General features: G+C 36.8%; 1 long non-coding RNA gene across 1 annotated transcript in view; it reads left to right on the top strand.

Moving 5' to 3' along the window:
• Window positions 1–25,162, top strand: part of LOC125778798 (uncharacterized) — a 56,036-nt gene extending 30,874 nt beyond the window's left edge. The window contains exon 3 of the long non-coding RNA XR_007422940.1: window positions 24,729–25,162. This is a non-coding gene — a long non-coding RNA (uncharacterized LOC125778798). The remainder of the gene's footprint in view (window positions 1–24,728) is intronic.
• Window positions 25,163–25,469: the final 307 nt, after the last annotated feature.

The following is a 25,469-nucleotide window of genomic DNA, read 5'->3' as shown; positions in this document are numbered from 1 at the left end:
GCGCTCGAAATTATTTGCGTTGCAAGCCGTGGCACAACAAAGCGCACTGCTTTGCTTTATTTGCATTTGTGATTTTACCTCGGCGCTAATATACACTACCCTCGCACTTCGCTGCACCGCACACCACCTTAGCAGGTCCGCGATCGTCGCTACTGTCTCTCCTGCCGCATATTTACTTGCGCAGTGCGCCGATGGCAGGCGGCAGGGTGGTTAATTTCATTTCATGTGTAGCAAATTGTTGCAATTTGCGGTGTCCTCAAACGCGAAAGCGGCACACTGGCCGCGCCATGTGGCAGGCATGCATTTGCATTTACTTACGAAGCATGTCCAGCTGCCTACATGAGTGTGTGTGTGTGTTTGTTTCTAGATTTGTTTACCCATAACAACGCACTTTCCGCGGCGCTGAGGTTGCAACTGTTGCCGTGCGGCGCGGCGTGGGAAGCGTTTGGCGCTGCACGTGCCAGCTCCCGTTCGGGGATTAAAGTGTTTTCGTTTCGTAGCAACAAAAATGTAATTTACATTCACAATTAGGGTTGAAGTATCGGCCGAAAAATGGCATTTTACTCAGAATTTGCCAAAATATGGCAAAGGAATGGCGAGTGGCAGTGCAATTTCTATTTCGAAAATTGTATTTTCTTTCTTTTTATTTACTTTGCAGATTTGTTTGCACTGCAGATTGCTCTTTTGCTTCGTAATATTTTATTTATTTGCAAATCTGAACCAACGCTTAATATTATTGCTTTTCAATTTCATAAAGTTCTGTGTGAATTAGGTTTTTTCTGCATGGCAGCATTAATTTTCACTTTCCAAAACTTTTTTCTTTTTTGTTACTTGCAAATATTTGAGCTGAAGTCGATTTAATTATGTTCGTCTATCTAAGCCGTGTGCATGTATACACGATATATATTCCTTCAGTTTTTGAGATACCTTTATACCCAAAAAACTGCTCATTTGCGGAGCCGCCGTTTTCGGGACAATATAGGATATATGTATGTATGTAGCTGCCAAATAAACTACAAGTAAAGCCACGACTATTTCTCATATATCACAATTGAATTCATTTGATTCTTTCATTTTCTAGTATACAAATGGAGAACCTATCCATGTATACAAACAAAAATTTGCAGGTGTAGTATGGTGTGCTAAAAATTGTCTAAGTTGGACCAAAACTACCGAACAAGTGGACCCCAGTTCCTATTGAGAACTTTTTATCACAATTATCGGCCATCTTGATGTAGTATTGAAATTTTAGAAGAATTTTAACCGGCTTTGAGCTTTGCAAGTTGCGAGACTATAAAAAATTTGTTTACACCTAACTTATCTGAAACCTAGTCTTATGTTTTGAGACATACTTATTACTTTCAGGCATTAGTAGTACAAGCAACTGTGGAGAACCGTGGTTTCTCTGGTTTCCACGGCTCCGTTGCAATATCTTCACCGCTTTACTACAATTTTCAATGCACCGCTGCAGCAGTTCGGCTGGAATTTCGGCTATAGTGCGCTGAAGTTGTCTTCAAGCTACTTGAGCGTTGCTGATTGGTTGGCGTAGACCTCTGATTTAACCACTTTGGTATGGCACCTATTGGCCACAAAACGTTGCCCACGACGGGCATTTACCGCCCGCGTGTTGCCTCCTTCGTCGATAGATCTGTGATGAGATAATAAAAACGTCATAACACGGTTCTGCGAGATGGATTTAATGAAACTCGAGCACTGCGCAACTGTAGAGATAAGATAAAATTCTTGGCTATAGTCGACGCTCGTCTGTGTGTGGTTATGTGTGGCCGTCGACTATAGTCGGCGGTCGTACCGAAGTGGTTAATATAGCCACAAAGAAAATAATCAAGCAGGGTTAAAGCACATGAGCATGGCGGCCGTTTGACTGGACCATTTCTCGAAATTAACGAGTCGCCAAACTGTTCAATGTGACCAGATATAAAGATCTTCACGTTGAGGCAGCGCACCGTCTTGCTGCAAATAGAAATCTATCGCTTCGATTTATTTAAATTCCAGAGAAAAAGATGGTCAATATCAATAGCGATAACTGCATTAATGCCGAAGGAAATAAATCCCGATGGTGTTGTCTTACGACAAGCGACACCAAACGGTGAACCACTCTTGATCCAAATTTTGTTTGATGATTTTTCTGAGATTTTTCAGAGAACGTGAAACCGGGACATTTTCCAAGTGTTGTACCAAAGTGAAACGTGACATAATGAAATGGCACAGTTTAAGAACACACTGTCAAATTTACGTTATCTTTACTACAAAAAAGCTGATGAAAATCACTGAGAAAACTGCTGTTCTAACCCTATTTGTCCCCTTTAAGGCATTATCGTGCTTTCATATGAATCGGAAGTAGTCACTAAGATCTTTTCAAGATTACTTTTCGAGACTTTTTAAATTCGAAGGAAAGAGAAATCTGGGAATTTGGAAAGAAAAATTATTGAAAATGTTTGTACTAACGAAATTTTGCTTTCCAATGGTATAGATTTTGTATGGAATTATAGAAGATGGTAAAAAACGACAATGCATTATATAATAGATATTGACTGCCTCATACTAGGCTATTGGGTCAACAAATAATATATTATTTAAAATAACATTTTTGGTTCGATGTGCAGTATATGCCATGAAAAATCTATCAGAACCCGGTAGAAAATGTTCTTAAAAATTAAAGCTTATTTTGGACAATAAAATTTTTGGTGATGATGTAATACTCATGCATTGCAACTTTTGTATAATTTGATACCTTCACTTCAAAATTAACCGAATAGATGGGGGCTCATTACGGAACAAGTTCCTTCGTATATATTTTAAATACGTTTAGTTTCATTTCTTAGACATTTAATTACGTGCATCTTTGTTATAGTTTGAAGTCAATGAATTTCCACATTTCAAGGCAGGCTCTTCAAATAAATTTAACTATGAAAAATTTGAAATAAGTATTTATTTATTTTATAGTATTACATTTACTCAACAAACATGAACTTGAGTAATTTTTGATTTATGTCAAGTAACTGAATAATAAATAATTTACTCCACTTAATAGAAAATGACTAAAAAGATGTCGAACAATTATAAATTTACTCTCATTTCGATATATATATAGTTACACTTGTATATACATATATATATTTTAGTACATAAAACGAAAATACATAGATTTAGAAAATACGAATACTCAAAACCAAATAAGTTAAATGGCACACCTGCTAAACTGCCAGATAATAAAGCGTGGCAAGGGCGGAGAGAACCATTTTAATCGACATACATATATGTATGTAAGTGTATATGTGGAAGTATTTGTTTACATAGTGTGGTATATAAACAGTAAAGTAAAAGCACTAAAGTCCTTATATACACACTGGCGGAGTCCGGTACATAACCTCTAAAAATATTTGCTCTCTTGTTTGTTTAGGCCCAAAAGGCACAAAGTGTACATCTATTTATAAATATACATATCTACATAGATATATATGTATGTATATATATTATGCACACATTCAGCGCAGTCATAAACTCCTTTTTGTTGCTTTGCATTTTGTGCGTGACTTATGGCTAGCTTTCAGACAGATATGTTACATTTACATAAAATCGGTGTGTATGTGTGTGTTCGTTGTGGCTGTGTTGTTTTTGGGTCACTTAAAACGCGCCCATAATAATGTATTTTTGCCATTAAATTTATTGGGTCACAATTTCTATGCATATATATATATATACATATATATGTATGAAGCTACCTCGACACGCACACATTTGCACAGGAAAGGGACTCGGCTTGTGGCTGCCGCCGACAGTTAAGCGGGCGAGCCTTTGCTACACATTATCCTTTTATATGTATATTGTATATAGCGTTAAAATTAGTCGGCTTGTGTGTATGTAAGTGTGTGTGCTTATTTGTGCACGCGTGACACGTTTGCTTGGCTGTTGATATGATTACACGAAGTGAGCACACATTCCGCTGCATAAAAATTTTACAAACAAATTATTTTTTTTATTTTATTGTTTCCAGTTCCAAAAAATAATGGAAATTTCGCTGCGCCATACTCGGGAGGGAATATAATATGTACAAATATTTACACATGTCTGCTTGCACGACTAAATGTATGCTTACATTTTATGATTCATATTAGTTTGCTTTCGTATTGGTGAGTGTAATGTGTCTACAACATTTTCGCTTTACTTTTCGAGCTAATTTTTACGAAATTTTTGTGCGCCGATAAAAGTTTTGATGTTCGGACGCTTTTTCGATAGTATATTTTAAGTGTTTTATAAGATATTATTAGCATTTTATGGTTTTTGTGCTATCTCCTCTTTTCAATAAAACAACCTTTTCTAGTCACGAATAATTTGTTTACATTTTCTCATTACCATTCACATTTGAGAGGTGGTATTTGACATTCGCTATGTACTAGGTTCAACTGCGTCAGGTATACAGGGGTCTTATAAATATACCGAAAAAATTCTTCTTCACACGGAAATTCTTCCCAAAGAAAGAGATGCATCGGCCTGGAAATCGAAATCATAATGAGTATTGATTAAAAAAAATCACTTGGCAGCATACCCAGAAGAATTTATAGACGATGGTTTTTTTATAGATTTCTGGTTGTCAAGAAGAAATAAAAGGCATATAACTTAATATTATGGTCAAGTATTTAGCTTTATTTTATAGATAAAGGTTTACCATTGCCAGTGAAAGCCGCGGCTGGGCTGAATATGCTAGTCCAAGGCGTCAATCATCTTGAGCTTATCAGCGTAGTAATTGACTTTACATAAGCCCCAAAAAATAGTCTTGAAATTTAACGTCGCACGAGCCTGGAGACCGCGTCACAAGTGTTCTTCAATAAAATTTTTGTTTCGTTGGCTGCATGGCATGAAGCGCCGTTTTGTTGGAACCAAAGCTTTTCCACATCAACATCCTCCAATTCAGGCACGAAGGAGTCATTTATCGTATATCCATAGCGTTCTCATTGACAGTAACATGCATTACATTTTCGCAGAAATATTCTTCTCTCTGCCTTTAGGTCAAATCCAACAGTGACTTTCTGAGAGTGTAACAACGGCGTCTTAACATTGGCTTCTGAAGTACCGTACCAATTCAACCAAAAGTGAGCTTAATCGTTGAACAAAGTTTTCTTGTGAAAATGGGGATGGGGGGGCCATCTTGTTCCGAAAATAGACTATTCACTATGAAATGTGCATAAATCAAAAAACTGCTGTAAAAAATACCAACTCGAAAAAAGTATTGTCCCATTGAAAATTATACGTCTAACAGAAATACGCAACAATTAAATGATTAAGTTTAAAGTTCTTTAAAATTGATATGACAAATTTGAGGTTAGACAGTAATTATTCTCATTTTGCTGTTTTCTGAAGAGACTGCTATAAAAACTAGCCTTGGTTAGTTATATAAAAAAGAAAGTTAAGGAATATTAAATAAAAATTACAAGCATATATTTTCGCCCAAATATGCTTCACAATAGATTTCTTGCCCTTCCATAAAAGCCTTTTCCAGGAGAACACCTGGTGTGACTGCCAAAATTTTCGATTTTTCGGAACTTAAAAAAAAGAAAATACTGTATCGTTTGTTTCAAAATTTTAAGAAATTAGTTTGACGAAATCTTAAATAATAATCCCGGCTGAAGATACGATATAAGTGTACGTACAATGACCTACGGTCAAAAATATAACAAAAATGGACAAAATAGAGACGGCTTTCAACAAAATGATTTTTACACAAAATTTTGGTCGATTTGAGCCTGTTAAGACTCGATTTTTGATCAGATCATTCAGTAAACGTGGTAATCATTTCAGCAACTTTAAAAAATTATGTTTTATGAAATGAAAACTCAATTTTTTAAAAACTTCAAACTACATGTGACCCATAAAAATAATATATTTTTTGCGAATATAAAAAAAATTGTATTAAATAGAAAATATATGCATATGGTATCGTCTCTAAATTCGCTATGATAATTTCAGTCGCTTTCCATCTTTTAATTTTCTTAATCTCTGGCTCGAACTTCAAATGTGAAGTCAAATTGTTTTCGCTAGAACTAACTTATATTTTAATGTTTAGGTCTCGGGCGAATCTGGGTTATTGTTTTGTGCTCTCTTCTTCTCTTTAATGCTCATTTTGCCTCACATTTATATATTGGTAATATGTACCACTTTGATCGACTACTTTTTGTCATTTTTCTTCTAGAGATATTATTCCATCAATATAAAACTTTCATCAGTGTAAATCTATCACATCGAAATTTCCAGAATTGTTGTGCTACACGAACTGATACAGCATCGCCTCCGTGAACTTCATTGATGGCTTGCGTGGCATTCTTCCCTTTTTTATACAAAAATTTCAAAATATAGTGAATGTCTTCTCCGAATATAATTTTTTTTTGGTTAAATGAAGTTTAAAATCTCACCTTTCCAAAACTATACGGTACGACACAATGTGATTGGCAGCACTGGAGATATACGACTGCAACGACTGCTCAATACATTGATTCAAATGTTGGTAATTTGAAACCACAGCTATTTTCGAGTTCAATTGTTGAATTTTTCGCTAATTTATTTCACGCACTGATTAGATACAAGAGCTTTGTGGCCCACACTCAATAATCACTTTGTATATTTCACTGGCAGGAGTGAAGTGTTCGTCAAGCAGTTCGCATTTATTGCGACATCACGCTGCCAACAGATATTTAATTTTAAATACACCAGTATTTTAATGGAATGTAAATACGTATTGTCAGATTTACCTATATATACATACATATTTATATGTAAGCGCTTACTCCCTCTCCCACTCTTCGCCTACATGCCACAATTAATACATACATTTACAAATAAAGCGATAAAGACACTTAAGTGTACGCACTTCAGCTTTGTTGTTATTTTCAAGCGTAAAATTAATTAAATTAATTCCTTTGAATTGATTGAACCATCAGCAATGGTTGTGGGATAAAGTGAGCGTTCATTTAAAGCGCACACACACACACACACTGAAAGGCAAACTGTTGTAAGCGCATGCGTGCCATTGGGCGCTGGCGGCCTGCGAAGCAGACAACAACAAACTGCGTGCGGAAAAAACGCAGCAACCCACACAACTGCATTGTTGTTGTTGCTATTGTTTTCATTACTTCACTTTCAGCTATGGGCCGTCAGCGAGTAGTCGCCTGTAATTGTATTTGTATTTGTATTTTGATTGCAAACAATTGTGTCTGTCAGCAGCAATTGTTGTCGTTACCGTTAATGTTGTTATTGCGCGCACTTTTGTGCTCTCAACACGCACACACACACACACTTGCACTGAAAAAGCGAACTCTAAAAGCCCAGAGCCTTGCGTCTACAACTTTTTTAAACATTTATTATTTTTTGTTGTTGTTGTTGTACCTTATTGCTCGCCGTTGTCATTGGTCTTATTTACATTTGTTGTGGGACTCTAGGGAATCAACCTGGCTGCCGCTAATGCTGCATATATTTGTATTTCAATATCGGTGTTGTTGTTGTCGTTGTTGCCTTTGATTTTTTCCTTTGCCCAGTCAGTGAAGTGTGGCAGCCTTTTTTGTTGTTGCTGTCGCCCGGAACGCCGCCCGGTTGCTGATTTGTCATGCTTCGCAGTGTTGTTGTTGTTGTTGATATTTTCCTTTGTTCCAGTCATTTTCATTGTAGCGCTTTATAAGTGCCCCCTCGGCTTTGTTGGTGGTTGTTGTTGCTTTCGCCGTTGTCCTGCTGCCAGCATTGCCGTTGGCGTTGGGTGTTCGTTGCCAAGCAATTGCTGCGGGGCTGCGACGCGCCTCACTTGAGTCCATTCAATGGGCCAATGCTATTAAGCAGTGCCTCCAACAACAGCAGCAATGACACTAGCAACGCACCTCTTTTATTATTATTGTTGTTGTTATTGCTATGTATAGCTTTTTTTTGCTGTTGCTGTTGCTGCCGCTTGTTGTCTGGTGTCTCCCGAGATTTGTGCCGGTCAATCACACATAAGTGGACCGTAATTGACATGGAATGCGACATGAAAGCGTAGAATTGCTCGCTCGCACAAAACTCTGCAAGAATCGAATAATACAAACAAAAACAAAAAAGCGAATTAAATGAAAATTGCAAAAATAAAAGCAAACAGCGAAGTGTGCAGCGAAACTTCGGCAAATATCATTAAATGAGCACGCGTGTGCCTCGGCGTCTCAGCGAGTGGGTGGGTGGTCCGCAGTGCGCTGCTCGACGCTTTTTCGCTTGGATCAATAGGCTGCGCTGAATTCTATTTTCAAATCAATTATTTTTTGGAAAATTAATCGTGACGCATTAGAGTGCTTTGGCTTTTATGTTGTCTGCTTGTTGTTTGTTTATTTTATTGCCCAGAAAAACACTTAAGATTGAAGAAATTTTCTTTGATCCATGGATGAATTGATATCAGTGCGTCGTCAATATTGGGTCTCTAAGAAAATATTAAATTATTTATTTTTTGCGAAAGACATTTACTAAATAGAAGGGGAACAGATATTTCGCTAGTATTAATATTAATGGAATTTGAAGTAGGCGTGCGGGCTGGACTTCTGGTTAACCAACTATCCAGTAGGCATTGAGAATGATAGTGCTATTCTGCTTCATAAAGTAAACTACCTTTTGTGATTAGTTGAATCACTATACATAGCAGCTGTGGAACATCAATAATTTGTTAATATTGCTTACATGATTTAACAAGCTAATAAGGATGCCTTTAACATTAGCGATGAGATTTATAACAACTTAAAGAAAAAAATTGATCTCTAGTAGTACAAAATTTAGAGCTCTTGAGTAATAATGCTGACTTAGATACAATTTTAAACACAATTCTTGATCTGACTTCATGAATAACATAGTAGCAAAGATTTAAATTACTTTTGAAAATAAAAAAAACGACTTTCTCAATTGCTTTAAATTTTTAAGGATCAAATTTACTCGGGTGGGTCGCTGGTACTCTGAAAAATAGATTTTTAGGCCCCTCTGAGAAATTTTCTCCAAGTAATGTAACGGGAAGTTCCTTCGCCTTTCAGTTTTCTATATTGTTCTTGTTATCAGTCTCTGGCGATTTTTTCTTAACCGTTCAAAAGATATTAATGGTTGAAGTTTGATTATTAAGAGACAAGGTTTTTTTCCTTACGAATTGTATAACTCAATGAAAAAAATATCCTTATCAATTGGGATGCTCATAGTTTTGTAGATAACTCACTACGCTACAAAACTGGTCATATAACCGGTAATATACGAAGTAGGTAGGTATATGATACATGAGGAAGTATTGCCCTGATTCCATCCATTTTAGGGAGCAGAATACACTGTTTGTTAGAAAGATTTCTTTAAGGTTTCTTACGTATAGGTCGATATATGTAGTATAAAGTCAACCCGAAGCTCAAAAACATTTATTTTAGGTATATGGGGCCTAAGAGAAGTTTTTAACCGATATTACCTATTGTTGCCACAAAATTCAATACCAGACCTCACAGATTGACCAAGGGGTATGGAAAATAGTCATTCATTTGCACTGAAATCCACATATTTGGTGGGACCTTGAAAAGTTATAGTCCGATTTCGACAATTTTTGGACATAATATCTAATACATTAAATCCCGATAATTCGTTGATATCGAGATATATTCTGAAACCAGATAGAATTTAAAGTCTAGTTATATGTGAAGTAGGTGTAGTTTTCATCCGATTTCGCTAATTTTTACAGTGTATTATTGGAATGATTGGGTAAGCCCACACATACACACACCATTTTGTGAAAATTGGCTCTTCCTGAGATGTAGAGAAGGTTTTTTGCTGAACAATGGCCCTTGCTATTGCGATTCTCTGTACCAATTTACAGTTTTGTATCTACATATATAGCCTTTGGCACATACTTGTACTGAGAATCACTGAGCACTGAATGTAGTTTATTTGAGTTCATGGATTTCTAATGACTTTTACCATCTATACTTAACGGTTAGGAATTATCTTGATCTAAGATTTATTTATTAGTGATTGAAGTTCTTATAAGTTAAGGAACACTTGGGAAGTGTTGACTTCAGTTTAGATTTTATTTTGCAACAATTGTTGCTCATGATCATTTCTGAATTTACAAACAATACAAAAATAAACCTAAAGATGCGAATTTTGAAAAACTCTCTTGAATAATCACAGTGAGAAAAAGCACTTTAGATTTATTTTCTGTAAAGGTTTCCAAACACTTGTTAAAAGCCTCTTACATAATTACCTCTATTAATAGGACAGAAATGTGGCTCAGAGTAAGTTAAGTAGATCCATAAAGAATACAGAACTATTAAGTTGGGTTTTGAGCACAATTTTTCCTTATTCGAATCTATAACAATTAATAGAAGGCGATCGACATAAGTCAGGTTAGTTATGATACTAGTATGATTGTTATTATGATTCTCGATGCAGATTTCAAGATACTAAATTTTGGTTTTGATTTTTTCGGTTTTTTTCTATTCACACTTTTGATGTTTAATGAAAAATATGAGAACCTACAATTCTTTTAAACATTTATTTAAAAAAAATTGCAAAAAAAATTTAATCATAATTAATTTTTAGTCTAAAAAATAATACAAATAGGTAACTAACCATCTAATGGTGCCATGACTCACAGCCTCTTTTTAATACTTATAAAAACATATTTTTTCCTACACAAATACTTACATATGTATGTATGTACATAACCAACAAATTTTTTTAGTTTTTTTTTTGCGCCCAAAAACGTTGCCTGCCATCGGTCGTAACGTCGAAAATACCGTGTCATTGTTTTATCATTGACATATTATGCTCGTAAAAATTCATTTTATTTTTTACAATTATCCGCAAGCCAATTATTTTTTGAAGTCTCTATTGAACACAATTTCAATAGACCCGATAATTCATGTTAATTAAACGTACAACAATTACACACACACTTACATGTCGCACATAAATTATGCACATGTGTGTGTGTGTGTTTGGGAAGACATTGTAATAGACCTACATAGAAATCTCACACCCATAAATCGCGACCGTAAAAAAGACTCGACAATAAACACATGCACATACACACACACACACACACACACAAATAAAGCAGCAAATATAAATTCAAATGACCATAAAAAGAAAACGCGAACGCTCAGCGACATTAAAATTCGCCAATTCGCAAAGCGGCTGCATGCGAGCAAATAATACTGTACATATGTACTGCATGTATGTATGTATGTTAACATGCTTACATAATTGCACAAACAGATATTTTATATGCGCGCTAATATGCTGATATTTCTATTACAAAAGACTAGTGAGTCAAAATAATATTACTGTTGCTGCTGTCTAAAGGCTAATGTCTGTGCGGCATGTGGCCAACAGAGCATAATTCCACAGTCGAGGTCCGATGTATGGTTACAGTGAATTTCTTCAATAATAATTTTGATTTCTAAAGCCTCTCTCAAGCGTCAATTTTTTAAAAAGTACAACGTTTTCTGGAAAGTCGTCATTTTGTCAAAAATCAAAATTTTGAGTGAGTGGATCATTCATTATTACATTTATACAAGTCGAATACTTACTAAATTCCACAATTAACTCTTTGGAATTCTTCAGCGCCAGACAGCGATCCTTCTGGAATTCAGATCAAGAGAATCCAAAGTTTTTTCTTAAAAATAACGCCTTAAAAAAAATTCTTGAAATAATTCTTTTTATTTCTCAATTGTAAGTGGATATAACCCCTTAATAAAAGATCAGTATCATTCTATCTCTAACATCTTTAATAATAAATATAATGACAATGTTTTGGAATTATCAAGGCCTGGAGTGTAGCGAATAGAACACACAACCAGAATAATTATTAATTTTGAAGAATAACAAAAAAGAAGTGATGAATCGAGCATTAAATTAAAATTACCAAAAAATATCGAAAAGATCTTGTCATCAGAGAAACCAGCTATAGACCAGTAGCCCATATTTTTCTACGGCTTTTGGAAATTTACTTCGCTGAAACATACTCCTGTAGTAACTAAAACTACGGTTTTAAGAGTTGATGTGATGCCAGTCTTAAGAACCCTGACCCGACCTCGTATTAAAAGGTTAAGTTGGATTAGGTAAATAGGATGACTTCTTATCACAAATAATCCCACATGGACTGCTAGAGGCGGCTAATATCAATTCCAGCCTATTCGCCACATTTAAAAAACTATACCAACCGAGTTGCTCCAACCTTAGTCTGGTGGAGATGGAAGTATTCAGATGTTTGCACACCTTCCTCATTGCAATTTTGATAAGTTGCCCCTTCTTAAATCATTTTCCCCACCGCTTGAGTGCCAATGGTACAGTGTCTAGTTAGGACGTCTTACATTGCAGTGGTGAGAGCTTTGCTAATAGCTAGCAGTTCACCCTAGGCCAGCCTTGTGCAACCCCACATGTGCTGTTTGCTGATCTACACTTGCTGAGCTTGCACGAAGCCCATAGATTCAGTGGCCAAGTGCACGAAGAAATAGAAGCCCCTGCTCGTTCCCATTCCGACAGAATTTGGATATATGTAGGTACCTTTTCTTACAAGCGAATAGGCTTTACAATTTTCAGCGATTCCGCGGTGACCAGGCACCCAGCCAAGCTTAACATGGAAGTAGCTTGATAATTCTGTAGTGAGTCGTGCACTCCTTTACTGTCTCTGAACTCACTCTCAGCGAGCTCTAGAGCTGTATGACCTGTGCAGTAGTTCTGCTGTGAGAGCTGATGTAAATTTCCCTAAGAATACAAGTGGTAGCACTGCAACAATGCCACTTCACTTGAAAGACCCTTCAATGCTCTGGCAATCTGAAACGAGACTTGATTGAGACCCGAGAGTGGACTCCCCTCCAACCTTCCCTTGAACTTCGGTCCATCTTCATTCTATAGAAGAGGTTTGTTAGTCAGTTCGATATAAATTTCTGTTCGACTGTAGTTGATTTGGTAATCCTTTGCCATGTACGACCAAGACAACGCGGTTGTTACAATATTGTTATTATATTGCAGGCTAGAAAGCAGAAGCTCAAGTTGCTCTCAGTTGTAAGGGATCTGGGTTAAAAGTTTTGAAAGACCTATAGTCATTTCATTCGACCTTCAAGAATAGTTCGATGGATGTTGTAATGAACACTCTAGTGGGTCAGCATGCTCATACACAGATGTCTCTAATCATTTTCTAAAAGGTTAAACACACAGCTTCACTGAAAAGGGCGCTTTGAGTAAATTAATTCCAAAACATTTAAATTTTTTATCTTCACATGTTTTTAGTATTGTAGGTGTACTGTGTTGGCAAACATTAATTAAAGCTGCATAACTTGTTGACATATTTACATCTAACTTCGTAGGCACTCGTGTGCCCGCATCTTCGTTCAAATGCGCGAGGTAATGAATATTTCGGTATTTTTTGCCAACATTTTGTAGGTGCTGATGCTTTTTTAAATGCCAAAATTAATGATATGTATACAAAACAACAACAAGCAACAAGAACAACCACAACGGTGGTGTTAAACGATGTCGATGAGGTGGATGATGGTGATGCGAAGTAATTCGGCGAAAAATTAAATGGGCACAACTGACAAATAATTCATGAATTCATTCATCAATTTTGCACTTGTGCACCCGACGCCAATGCAGCGCTGACAAACACGACAAACAGCCGACACACACGCGCATAAACGAGACAAACTAACGAGCGTTTTATTGGTTGTTCCTATTAAGCGAGCTGGGTGTGCTGCCGCTGGGCTGCGCTGGCGGTTCGACAGCGGACAACGCGCATAATGAGCGATGAGTAATGAACGGCGATCGCAGCGAGTAATCGCCACAATATCTCTGTGGGGCTTATGCATGCAAGTGCCTGTGTGTGTGTGTGTCTGTCTGTGGAATTGTCAGCAACAATGAACACGAAGACTTTTCTGTTGTCAATCATTATTACATAGATATGCGGCACAACATTATTGCAATGAGCTCATAATTTAAATGTTGTCGCACACAAAAACACACTCACACACAGACTTGCATGCGCTCATATACATAAATTCGCGTTTACAATGACAAAAACGGCAATAATAAAACAAAGGCGCAACAAATAAATGTTTACTTATTTATGTCAAGCATAAAGACGACCGCCACATTGTACAATAAAAACAGCAGCAACAACAACCACACTAGCATGCAGCAATGAATTCAATTAACACAATGCCACGCGATTGTTTACAGCTACAACAAATAGTAAATTTACTATATTTAACATAAGTATTTATGCATTTGTTTAATTTTGTCGCGAGACATGATTTGCCTGAAATATTTCGAATAATTTGTGTTTCTTGATACTCAAGTGCAATTTACGAAGGTACAGTACTTGTAATGTACCATAAAATGGTTTAATCGAGCTTTTAGAAATATACTTTTTAAATTTTTTGACAAAGTTTTTAAATGGACACGTTTTTCTCAAGGGTTTCGTTTGACAATATTGAAATAAAATATTTTTACGAATTTTAATAGTTTTGTAGAAACTTCCAGTGGCATAATTTTTATTAATTTCCAAAAAATATATACCTATTCCTCTCTTTATTTTTGTTGAGTAAAAGAGTACAAAACCATCTTTATTTTCATATTTATCGATCAGTTTGTATGAGAACTATATGCTATAGTATCGGCCGATCCAATAAATGAGCAGTTTCATGGAAAAAAATAACTTGTGAAACTTTGTTTAGACCTTATGAGGTCAATGACTCCTCTGTTTCTATTATGTAGGGGTCAAAGACCCTTTCGTTTCCCTTTAATCAAGTTAACAACCCCTGTTTAGACACACACATACCACTGTGATCAAATTCAAAGGTGAAATTGGTCCATTTCATCTCCTTCAAATTAATATCCTCCTGCTGCAACATACTTATGCCAACGAATTTTCCAGTCATCATAGTATTTGGAAAAAGTCTCCGTCGTGATGGACATATCCTAAATTGAGTCAAAACGGCGTCCTCGGAGTGGTCACGTGAATTTGCTGAATAGCCATCAGGCGTATATTAAGCAACGAAATAAACAAAGTTTCGATGAAGTACAGGGTGATTTTTTAAGAGCTTGATAACTTTTTTTAAAAAAAAAACGCATAAAATTTGCAAAATCTCATCGGTTCTTTATTTGAAACGTTAGATTGGTTCATGACATTTACTTTTTGAAGATAATTTCATTTAAATGTTGACCGCGGCTGCGTCTTAGGTGGTCCATTCGGAAAGTCCAATTTTGGGCAACTTTTTCGAGCATTTCGGCCGGAATAGCCCGAATTTCTTCGGAAATGTTGTCTTCCAAAGCTGGAATAGTTGCTGGCTTATTTCTGTAGACTTTAGACTTGACGTAGCCCCACAAAAAATAGTCTAAAGGCGTTAAATCGCATGATCTTGGTGGCCAACTTACGGGTCCATTTCTTGAGATGAATTGTTGTCCGAAGTTTTCCCTCAAAATGGCCATAGAATCGCGAGCTGTGTGGCATGTAGCGCCATCTTGTTGAAACCACATGTCAACCAAGTTCAGTTCTTCCATTTTTGGCAACAAAAAGTTTGTTAGCATCGAACGATAGCGATCGCCATTCACCGTAACGTTGCGTCCAACAGCATCTTTGAAAAAATACGGTCCAATGATTCCACCAGCGTACAAACCACACCAAACAGTGCATTTTTCGGGATGCATGGGCAGTTCTTGAACGGCTTCTGGTTGCTCTTCACCCCAAATGCGGCAATTTTGCTTATTTACGTAGCCATTCAACCAGAAATGAGCCTCATCGTAAAGCGCGAAACACATTTCGAACCGAACACTGATTTTGGTAATAAAATTCAATGATTTGCAAGCGTTGCTCATTAGTAAGTCTATTCATGATGAAATGTCAAAGCATACTGAGCATCTTTCTCTTTGACACCATGTCTGAAATCCCACGTGATCTGTCAAATACTAATGCATGAAAATCCTAACCTCAAAAAAATCACCCCTTATATGTTCATCTCGAAACCAGTATCAATAATATCAAAAATAATATCTGCCTTGGAATTCAATACGGAATATCTCTTGCCGACAGGTGCCACTTTGAGATTGATGGGCAATTAGAAGTAGATCCCTCTCTCGTCGAATAAATATTAAGTCGCAATAAGTCTCTTATCATTCCAGTCCTATAATAAGGCACAGCAACATGTACGAGAAGAGAACTTGCGACAAGGTCTTTGGAACTGACTGCGTGAACGATGAGTACCGAAGCAGATCGAACCAAAAACAGTATGGGCTCTAGGGCGATATGGATACACTCGTAGTTATGAGCATAAAAATCCAACGAGTGTACTTTTTAGGCCATGCCGTATGTCTGTATGTTATATGGGAAACTCTGTTTCGAAGCGATTCGAGAGCTATGCTTGGGCAAAAAAACACTTAGGAACCTGTTTGCCTCGACATATGTATTTGGGATTTACTGGAGGTGTGATTTTGCAAAGGATAGAGGCCAGTGGACGAGTCTTGAAATCTCGGCTCAGACCGACCCACTAACACCGATTGCAAATACTAGATAATACATATTTATATGTGAGAATAAATAGACGTCAAGAGACCTTAAGCTCTCTTTTTGCAGATAATCTAATGCTTCGCTTCTGTTAATCATCGCCTAACGTATACCGTGATCCAAAGCATAGACAAATCATAATTAATAAAAATGCTAAGCGAGTTTTTAAGTGAAACTACTAAACTAACAAATACTTGTTTGATATCTTATTCTGCTTCTTTTGCCGAATAGTAGTAAATTTGAGAAAGCCATTCGCGAAGTCAATTCAATTACGTAAGACTACCTAACTTAGCCGGCTAGGCTTCCTCTACTTTTGAAAACATTTTATCAGCAAAAAGCAGCGCGTTTCTTGAGAAACTTTAAGGTGTCGAATGTGCTTATGGGAATAGCCCGAGCGCTCTCAACTACGAAACTACTTGCTTAGGAGACTTATCTAGCAGAAAAATTGTGATCTTTGACTTAGAGCACTCTACCAAGTAAAAATAGTCCAGCAAGTCATCGAAAATCGCGTGTGATATCTAATATTATCTTATCTCTTAAAACTAAGATTAAAAAAACTTCTATATTTCGTTCTTTTATGCTCTAAAGTTTGCGACAAATTCGTCATTATGCAGATCCAAGTCAAAGTTGACCAGTCAAAACCGGGCTTATTGTTTATATGCGCCTTTATTTCTTGCTTGCGTTATTCAAAAAAAATATTCAACACATAAATTTCGAAAAAGGGTGCAACAATTGCAGAACGCTTGCTTAACGCTGATTAGTCATCTCATTTGCTGCTTTCGGCCTGCCGTTAAAAATCTTTTGGTTCTGTGCGCAATTTGTGAGCAAACAAAAGCCAGCGCCAAGCCACAAGAAATCATTGCTCCCACAGCCAAATTGCAAATTGACCAAAAATCGTTGTTGACAAAATTCTTTTACAACCTCAGCGCTGCGCTGCGCAGCCAACAGAGTGCAACAAACTTGGCCAAAAGAACACACAAACACATGCACATGCACACTCACACTTACACACACGCAAAAGCAAGCAAAGAAACACGGCAACAATCAGAGCAGCAATAAGCGAATTTTTCTGACTCGCTTACTTGATCGGCGGTATGTCATTTTGGCGGGGAGTAGCGGCACCGCTTCACGCTCCTCGGTGGCCGGCTGAGCGGCGCTGATTTAAGGTGGTTTATATTTCAGCTTATTTGAATATTTGCAAACAAAAATGTCTTCAAGTATCTAAGAGCTTGTATGCGTGTATACGTGTGTGTGTGTGTGTGAGTTAATTGTGCAGCAGCAGTCAGTCTGCGCAATGAGTTGGCTTTGGTCGTCGACATTTGATGTCGCCATTGTTGTCTCTTTAACGGTGTAAATATGTTTTTATGTGCACCTACTATATGTTAATGTGTGCGTGTGTGTGTATACTACTTTGTATCATGCCAGACAAAGTACGGTAAAAAACGTTTCTACATACAAATATGTTTAAGCATTATTCCACAAATTTTGGCCACAAAGCAGACGCGAGAAAATTTATTAGAAGCTCAACCACGCTGCAAAGCAACACCAACAAGCGCGGCATCATAAAAGAAAACATCATAAAACTGAGTGCGCTAATGAAATTTGCGAAATTTAAATAGCAAAAAAAATATTAATATTTTCTTGTTTTCACATTTTTGTTGTGACGTACGAATAAAGTGATTATTGAACTGTCTTGCTGAGAGAAGTCTTGCGCTTTCTACAAAAATAATTCCACCGGATAAGAATTTTTTAACTCTCGCTGCTGCACTCCCTCACCAACCTTTCCGCTCTCTCACAGTTCAACCCAAAACCGTTCATTCATGCTCCGTTTCGGGGTCGTCACAGCGCTCGTTGCATTTCGTCGCGGCGGTGACCAATAAAGTGACACCCACGCTCCGTCGTATTTTCTCGTTTAATTCAAATTTTGTTGCAATTTTTTGCGCTTTTACGAATGCTTTTTGTTATCTTTTGTGTTTGTTGTTGTCCAGTATGCTAGCTTTATTATTTAGCTTTTGACGTTGTTTCGTTGTTGTTGTCGTTTTTATTAGCTTTGCTTCCATTGTGGTTGTGTTGTTGTTATTTTTAAATTAATTTTGCTTCCATTGTTGTTGTTTTTTTTCTTAAATTTGTTGCTTTGTTCTTGTTGTTGTTTCGGCTGTTGCTTTTGTTGTTGTTGTCACTGTCGGTGTAACTTTGTCAATAAACGCTCGGCGAAGCAAAGTCGCAGACATTGTTTGCTCACCAATTGTTTGCTGCGCTGCCGTTCATCAATTGCCCGAGCTTCCCACGTCTCTGGCTCTGTCTGCGAATTTGACTGGTTGCCTGCATTAAATTGCAACATTCTTGTTGTTGCTACTTGCGTGTTGATGATGCTGTTGCAAACCGGAAAAAAGGAAATGGGTTTGGACAACTCAATTCAGCTCATACAAAGTGATACCGATTTATTTTTGGGGTCGCCCAGTATCATACAAGTATGTATGTAATATTACTGAGGATATGCTAGTAACGGTTTCGATATTTACGTTTGTTCGGAACTAATCACCTATGGTTGCAAGAAAAGTGGTTGATACTTCAAGAAGGTTTCGGTTCAACGGTTACAAGGGTTTCGTCTATCAAAACACGGCCTCAGAGTTAACCGCAGAACTTCTTAGAGGATTATTAAAAGTGAAAAAAAGAAAATAAGTGCTTTACTTAGTCAAAAAACCACTTATTTCAAGTCATGAAGTCCATCTAACCCCTTAAATCCAAAATTAAAAGCACTCCGACTGTAGTCAATATGCTCGAATCATCATTTTTTGCGTCGTTTAGTCTATTCGGCTGTCAAACGGATGCCAAATGACAGGTGTCAGATGAACATTAAATGTCTTTCAGATACCTGTCAGTTCGTTGTCAGAAGCCTTATTATTTTCAAAACAACACCAAATCCTGCAATATCTACAGTTTCGATCCGTTAATTCAAAATTTGTCAAAGCTCAGCAGCATTCTCCAAAACTATTCGGAGACTTCTTACAATACAACCTGTGAGCTTGTATTTTCAAACTTTTGACTTGATATTTTCCATATAATTACTGAAACAAATGTTACTTCAATTATATCAAAATCTTCCACATACTGGGTGTCCCAAAATTAACGCAAGTTTTTAATTTTCCGACATTTCAATTAATATCCAGAGCTGTCGAAGTTAAAACACTATTTCGACCATATTTTCTATGAAATTTTTGAACTGGGCAATCTTGCTTAAATTTTAAGACACCTTTATCTGATGCCAAATACGCCTTTGAAACCTCCGTTACATCTTTGCGTACATCCATTGCACCCTAAATAGTCTTTGATGTGAGAATGTAATTACTATTGGCACTCAGCTTCGCAGGATTCTTCCACTTGTGGCAGTGATTTTAGACTCTTAACCTGCGTAGTCTGCGCTCAAATCGATTTTCTCTCAAATAGCACAACCTAAATTGCATGCAAACACATACATTCATATGTGTGTGGTCTATGCATGTGTGTATCAAAGCGCCAACATATTTTCGCGACGTGTTCGCCATACCGAATCATCAATGTGTCACATTATTGCCACCTACACAAAAGCCGGTGAATTCGTGGTATCCCCCGCCAATGCCATCGGCATGCTCGTTACTTGCTTTATGAGCGGCGCACACGAAATGAATACGAGCATAAGCACATAAAATTAGTTTCATATCCCTTTTATGCAGGCACTTCAAGTAATACGCGAACACACACTTAAATATTGTACATATGTATATATGAGTCTATTTATGTCCCTTCATATACTCCTGCAGCTTCAGCACTCGTGTATGGTAAAAACTCATGAAAGGAGCGTGAAGTTCAAAGATGCATTTGCTCACATATGTTTGTATATTTCTGTATTTTATCCTTTATTCTGCGCTACAGAGATCTTATCGGCGAGGAACACAGCAAACTTTATCAAATAACCAGAGCACGTTCAACCATCTTAGATTGATAGAGATTTTCCTTTACATTCACGCAAGTTGCCACATTCCGCAGCGTCTTTTGTTTTGTGCGCCCTTTCGCAAATTCCACTTTACGAGTATTGCCACCCTTTGCCATATGTAATGAGGTATTGGGAGGAATGTAGAAAACGGTAAGCTGAGTAAATGGTGAAGAATATGTTGTTGTTGCGATTTTATTGGAGAGGTGATGTTCTTGAAATAGTGCCATTATGAACATATTAAAAAATATACTATATATTGTAAATTTAAAGTTCATGACATTTGTAGAGCTCTTTCTTTATCTCATGATATCTCACTTTTGCGGACGACATTATCTGGTAATTAAAAACGCCAAACAATGCCTCTAAACTGTTTGGTAAATAATTTCGATATCGTTGTTGTATAGGCATTAGAACTTTAAACTATATCTGCTACCCGTGCGATCCGCTGTTAATTTTTTATAAATTTCTTCTTGTAAGTTTTGTTTCATCTATATTTCTCAAAGAAATCCTCTCTTGCGTCAAAGAATTGGTATCTGTAGTAGATACTCACTACGTTTTCCATTTGCAATTAGATTAAATACATCCGAAGCCAAGATTACTTCATTTACGAAGCCTTTTTCAAATCACTCTGCTTCTTCGTTTTATCTGACTTGATGTTTAGTTCTCCCTTTCTCTCTTCCTCATTATACATTCATATGTACATATATCACTTTTTTTAGGACTTTTACCTGGTAATTAAAGATCTCAAAAAATCGTCTTCAAAAATTCGACATTAATTTTGCATTCGTTTTAGAACTGTAAACCATCTCAGGGATCTTCGTGAACTCCAATACTACTGTTTCTGTAAAAAATTCTTGTAAGTTTAGATTTTTCTCCCTTTCTCTCGATATCTGAAAAAATACTCTCCTAACCAAATAATTAATTACCGTATTAAGTACCCACCAGGCTTTCGGTTAATTTCCGAACCCTTAATATTATGAAATTAAACAAAGCTCACCCTACCTAGTATCTCTCTTCGAATAAGAGAACCTATGTGGAAAAAAATATATAAATTTCATACTACAAACTTAGATAAAAACCTGCAATACCCTAAAATTCTGAGCTTATCAATTCTCAGCGTGTCAACAAAAGAAAAGAGTCGAAAAGAAGCGTTGGAAATTGGGACAGAGATATTCTCACAGCCAGTCATCAACGGTACACAAAACCAGAAAACAAAAAATGTAAAAAATACTCGCAAAAAAACAGCTCAGCTATTGTAATAACGGCAAATCTAGCAACACCTTTTGTTAATATTTGTAAATTACCTAAAAATCAAAAACTAAAATGAGTGAAGAACTGAATGAAAGCTCAGCAAAAAAAAAAACGAAAAAATTCATTCACACGTTTGTAAATACATATGTACATGTCGTTTTGTTTGTATGTAAAACGCCGAAAGTTACCAAAATGCACTCGAAATTGAAGATAGTGACATTAAAAATATTTGGCGTAAAAAATTCGCACGACTTTCGAATAAAAGTAGAAAGAAGAAACAATGACAAAAACAAAAGCGACGTACGAGTACTTACTACATATTATACTTGTATATCCAAAGATTATATGGAACATGGAGTATGGGAGGTAAAACAATAGGAGGAGGTACAAAGAAATGTGGTGAATTTAAGTATGAATGTTCGAAAAAACTGTGAAAAGAAATGTAAAGGGTGATTTTTTAAGAGCTTGATAACTTTTTTTTTAAAAAAAACGCATAAAATTTGCAAAATCTCATCGGTTCTTTATTTGAAACGTTAGATTGGTTCATGACATTTACTTTTTGAAGATAATTTCATTTAAATGTTGACCGCGGCTGCGTCTTAGGTGGTCCATTCGGAAAGTCCAATTTTGGGCAACTTTTTCGAGCATTTCGGCCGGAATAGCCCGAATTTCTTCGGAAATGTTGTCTTCCAAAGCTGGAGTAGTTGCTGGCTTATTTCTGTAGACTTTAGACTTGACGTAGCCCCACAAAAAATAGTCTAAAGGCGTTAAATCGCATGATCTTGGTGGCCAACTTACGGGTCCATTTCTTGAGATGAATTGTTGTCCGAAGTTTTCCCTCAAAATGGCCATAGAATCGCGAGCTGTGTGGCATGTAGCGCCATCTTGTTGAAACCACATGTCAACCAAGTTCAGTTCTTCCATTTTTGGCAACAAAAAGTTTGTTAGCATCGAACGATAGCGATCGCCATTCACCGTAACGTTGCGTCCAACAGCATCTTTGAAAAAATACGGTCCAATGATTCCACCAGCGTACAAACCACACCAAACAGTGCATTTTTCGGGATGCATGGGCAGTTCTTGAACGGCTTCTGGTTGCTCTTCACCCCAAATGCGGCAATTTTGCTTATTTACGTAGCCATTCAACCAGAAATGAGCCTCATCGCTGAACAAAACACGCGCGCGAAACACATTTCGAACCGAACACTGATTTTGGTAATAAAATTCAATGATTTGCAAGCGTTGCTCGTTAGTAAGTCTATTCATGATGAAATGTCAAAGCATACTGAGCATCTTTCTCTTTGACACCATGTCTGAAATCCCACGTGATCTGTCAAATACTAATGCATGAAAATCCTAACCTCAAAAAAATCACCCGTTAGAAGAAAAATTATGAAGAAATGCCATTTGCGATAAAAATTACATATACATATGTACTTATAAAGATACACCATATCACCCAATGAAAATAAGTATTCATAAACTGCTTTCAACTAATGTAAGCCAAAATCCCAAATAGTCGCCCGATTTTTATTTTTCATATCTCCAACTGTTCACAGCTATAAGATGTCAACTGTCAAACTACTGTCAGAAAACACTCAGTCTCATACCAGCTCAGAATTATCAAGCAAAACTTAGCACGATTAGTTATTATCACACGTACTTTGTTCATCAAATTCAATTCTTTTTAATTTCATTCTAAGCTAAAATAAAAAACACTCTTGATCCTACCTATGATTTTGAGGAAATCGTATACACTGGCAAACTATAAAATGACATCAAACCATCCTTTTACGAAACTTCTTTGAAAGAAATTTAGAGGCTTAAAACGTGCTGGCTTGAGAAATTGTCAGCGAAAAAGCTCAACTTTTCCAAAAATGAGTACAGGCTCTTATGCAAAACCTACGTTCAGGGAGAGTTGGGGAGAGCAAAGTCCTTCAAAACTTAATTTTGCTATTGGGTTGTTGTCTAAAAGTAATTCTTGCTAAGCAAAAATTCATACTAATTTCGTAAACCTCAACTGGGAAACGATATCTTGAGATAGTCTTTCGTCTCACTCTGTTAATGTGGACTTTATGTTATTGTGATTGATTTTAAGATATCTTGAGTCCCAATTGTGGTTTCTACATTGTATAAAATCCTTAGCTTTGATACAACATTTACTTGGCCCTCCTATGTTACAGTGTGAAACTGAGTGAAATCGGGCTAAAATCACGATTACTTCCCATTCGACACAATTTTCAATTCCATAGTTTTCTTTCACTTTCCGGTATACACAACAAGAATCAATTATATCGGGAATAATTGGCCAGATCGAAGCAAAACTGTTGAAGCACGTAGGTACTGAATATGTGATCCCAGTGCTTATAGTTGGCTTTTTATGAATAAAATTGAATGAAAATTTGACCTTAACCCTGTATAACGAACAGACCTTATGTACCTGAAGGCAACTTCCTGACTTTATCCTTGCAGAAATGAAATGATCGGTTGTTCTATAACTAAGCTCTGTTTTTACTTGTTAAATACAAGGTTGCGATTTAACTTCTTCAAACCAAATTATTTATCTCTAGATTCGCTTCTTGCATGCGAAGGTTTTTTCCCAAAATCTCTTCGGCTGCATTTGAAAACGCTTAATCGTTTAATTTGCTGCACATTTTTTCTATTTTCATATTAATTTAAATCTTTACGCAATTAAACAACAAATGTATTATTACCAAAACTCACACATACATTCATATACATGCCTACAAACATTCAAATGTAGATATGTGAAGCATGTGAGGTAGCAAATATCGCCAAACAGCTGGAAAGCTTAACACGTCGCTCGATTAGCGAGAAAAATATTAACAGCAATTCCACACACACACACACAAACAGTTAAATGCATGCATGCGCGTTTATGTAACACAACGCGGCTTAGGCCGAAAATCGATTAATCAATTTATTAAATTATTTTAGGCAACCGACCAAAAGAGAAATGCTTCATAGACAGCGAATATCTGCATGCAGCGAAGTCACGCGGGCCAACAGACAGCCGGACAGACAAACAGACAGACGAATGGACAAATCAACAGATAGTCAAGTGAGTGTGGCAAGCCGAGTGACAGCCAAGAAATGGCAGTGGCAGCTACAGCACCAGTCGCAGCTGGAATGTGGCACATTCACATGAACATAACGGCCATCAGCGGCAGCCCAGTGCGCACCAACGTATGGGCATATGAGCGTACGGACGGTCAACGACCAGCTGCGAGATTTGCGTAATCACAATGAATGCAAACGTGGCGTAAGCAACCAAAACAACAACAACAAAAGCGATTGCAACCACATTAAAAGCCATGTATTAACGAGCCTATGAAAGCGTCAAAGATTGGCAGCCACATGTGCGAGCACCAATGAAGGTATGCACATTAATATATAATCTTATGTACATATGTATGTACTTACATTTATATAATTATATTTATATTTGTTTGAAAATATTTAAATGTGTGAATATTGTTGATAACCTAGTCATGAAAAAATGTGAGGAGGAAGACTTGTAAGTGGTGATTCTCCAATTTCATTGGAAAGATAGACCATTCCGAAATGAGCGTCTTCCATTCGCGAAGTGTATATTTTTTAGCAAAGACTTGAGCTCTTTCGATAACCAATTTTAGAAGCAAGCCCATTCTGTTGTCTTGAAGCGAGGGTTATACATAT

The sequence above is a fragment of the Bactrocera dorsalis genome, chromosome 5 (genome assembly GCF_023373825.1).
Source record: "Bactrocera dorsalis isolate Fly_Bdor chromosome 5, ASM2337382v1, whole genome shotgun sequence".
Taxonomy (NCBI): Eukaryota; Metazoa; Arthropoda; class Insecta; order Diptera; family Tephritidae; genus Bactrocera; species Bactrocera dorsalis.
Note: the sequence above shows the minus strand (reverse complement) of the source record. Positions and strands in the feature narration are given on the sequence as shown.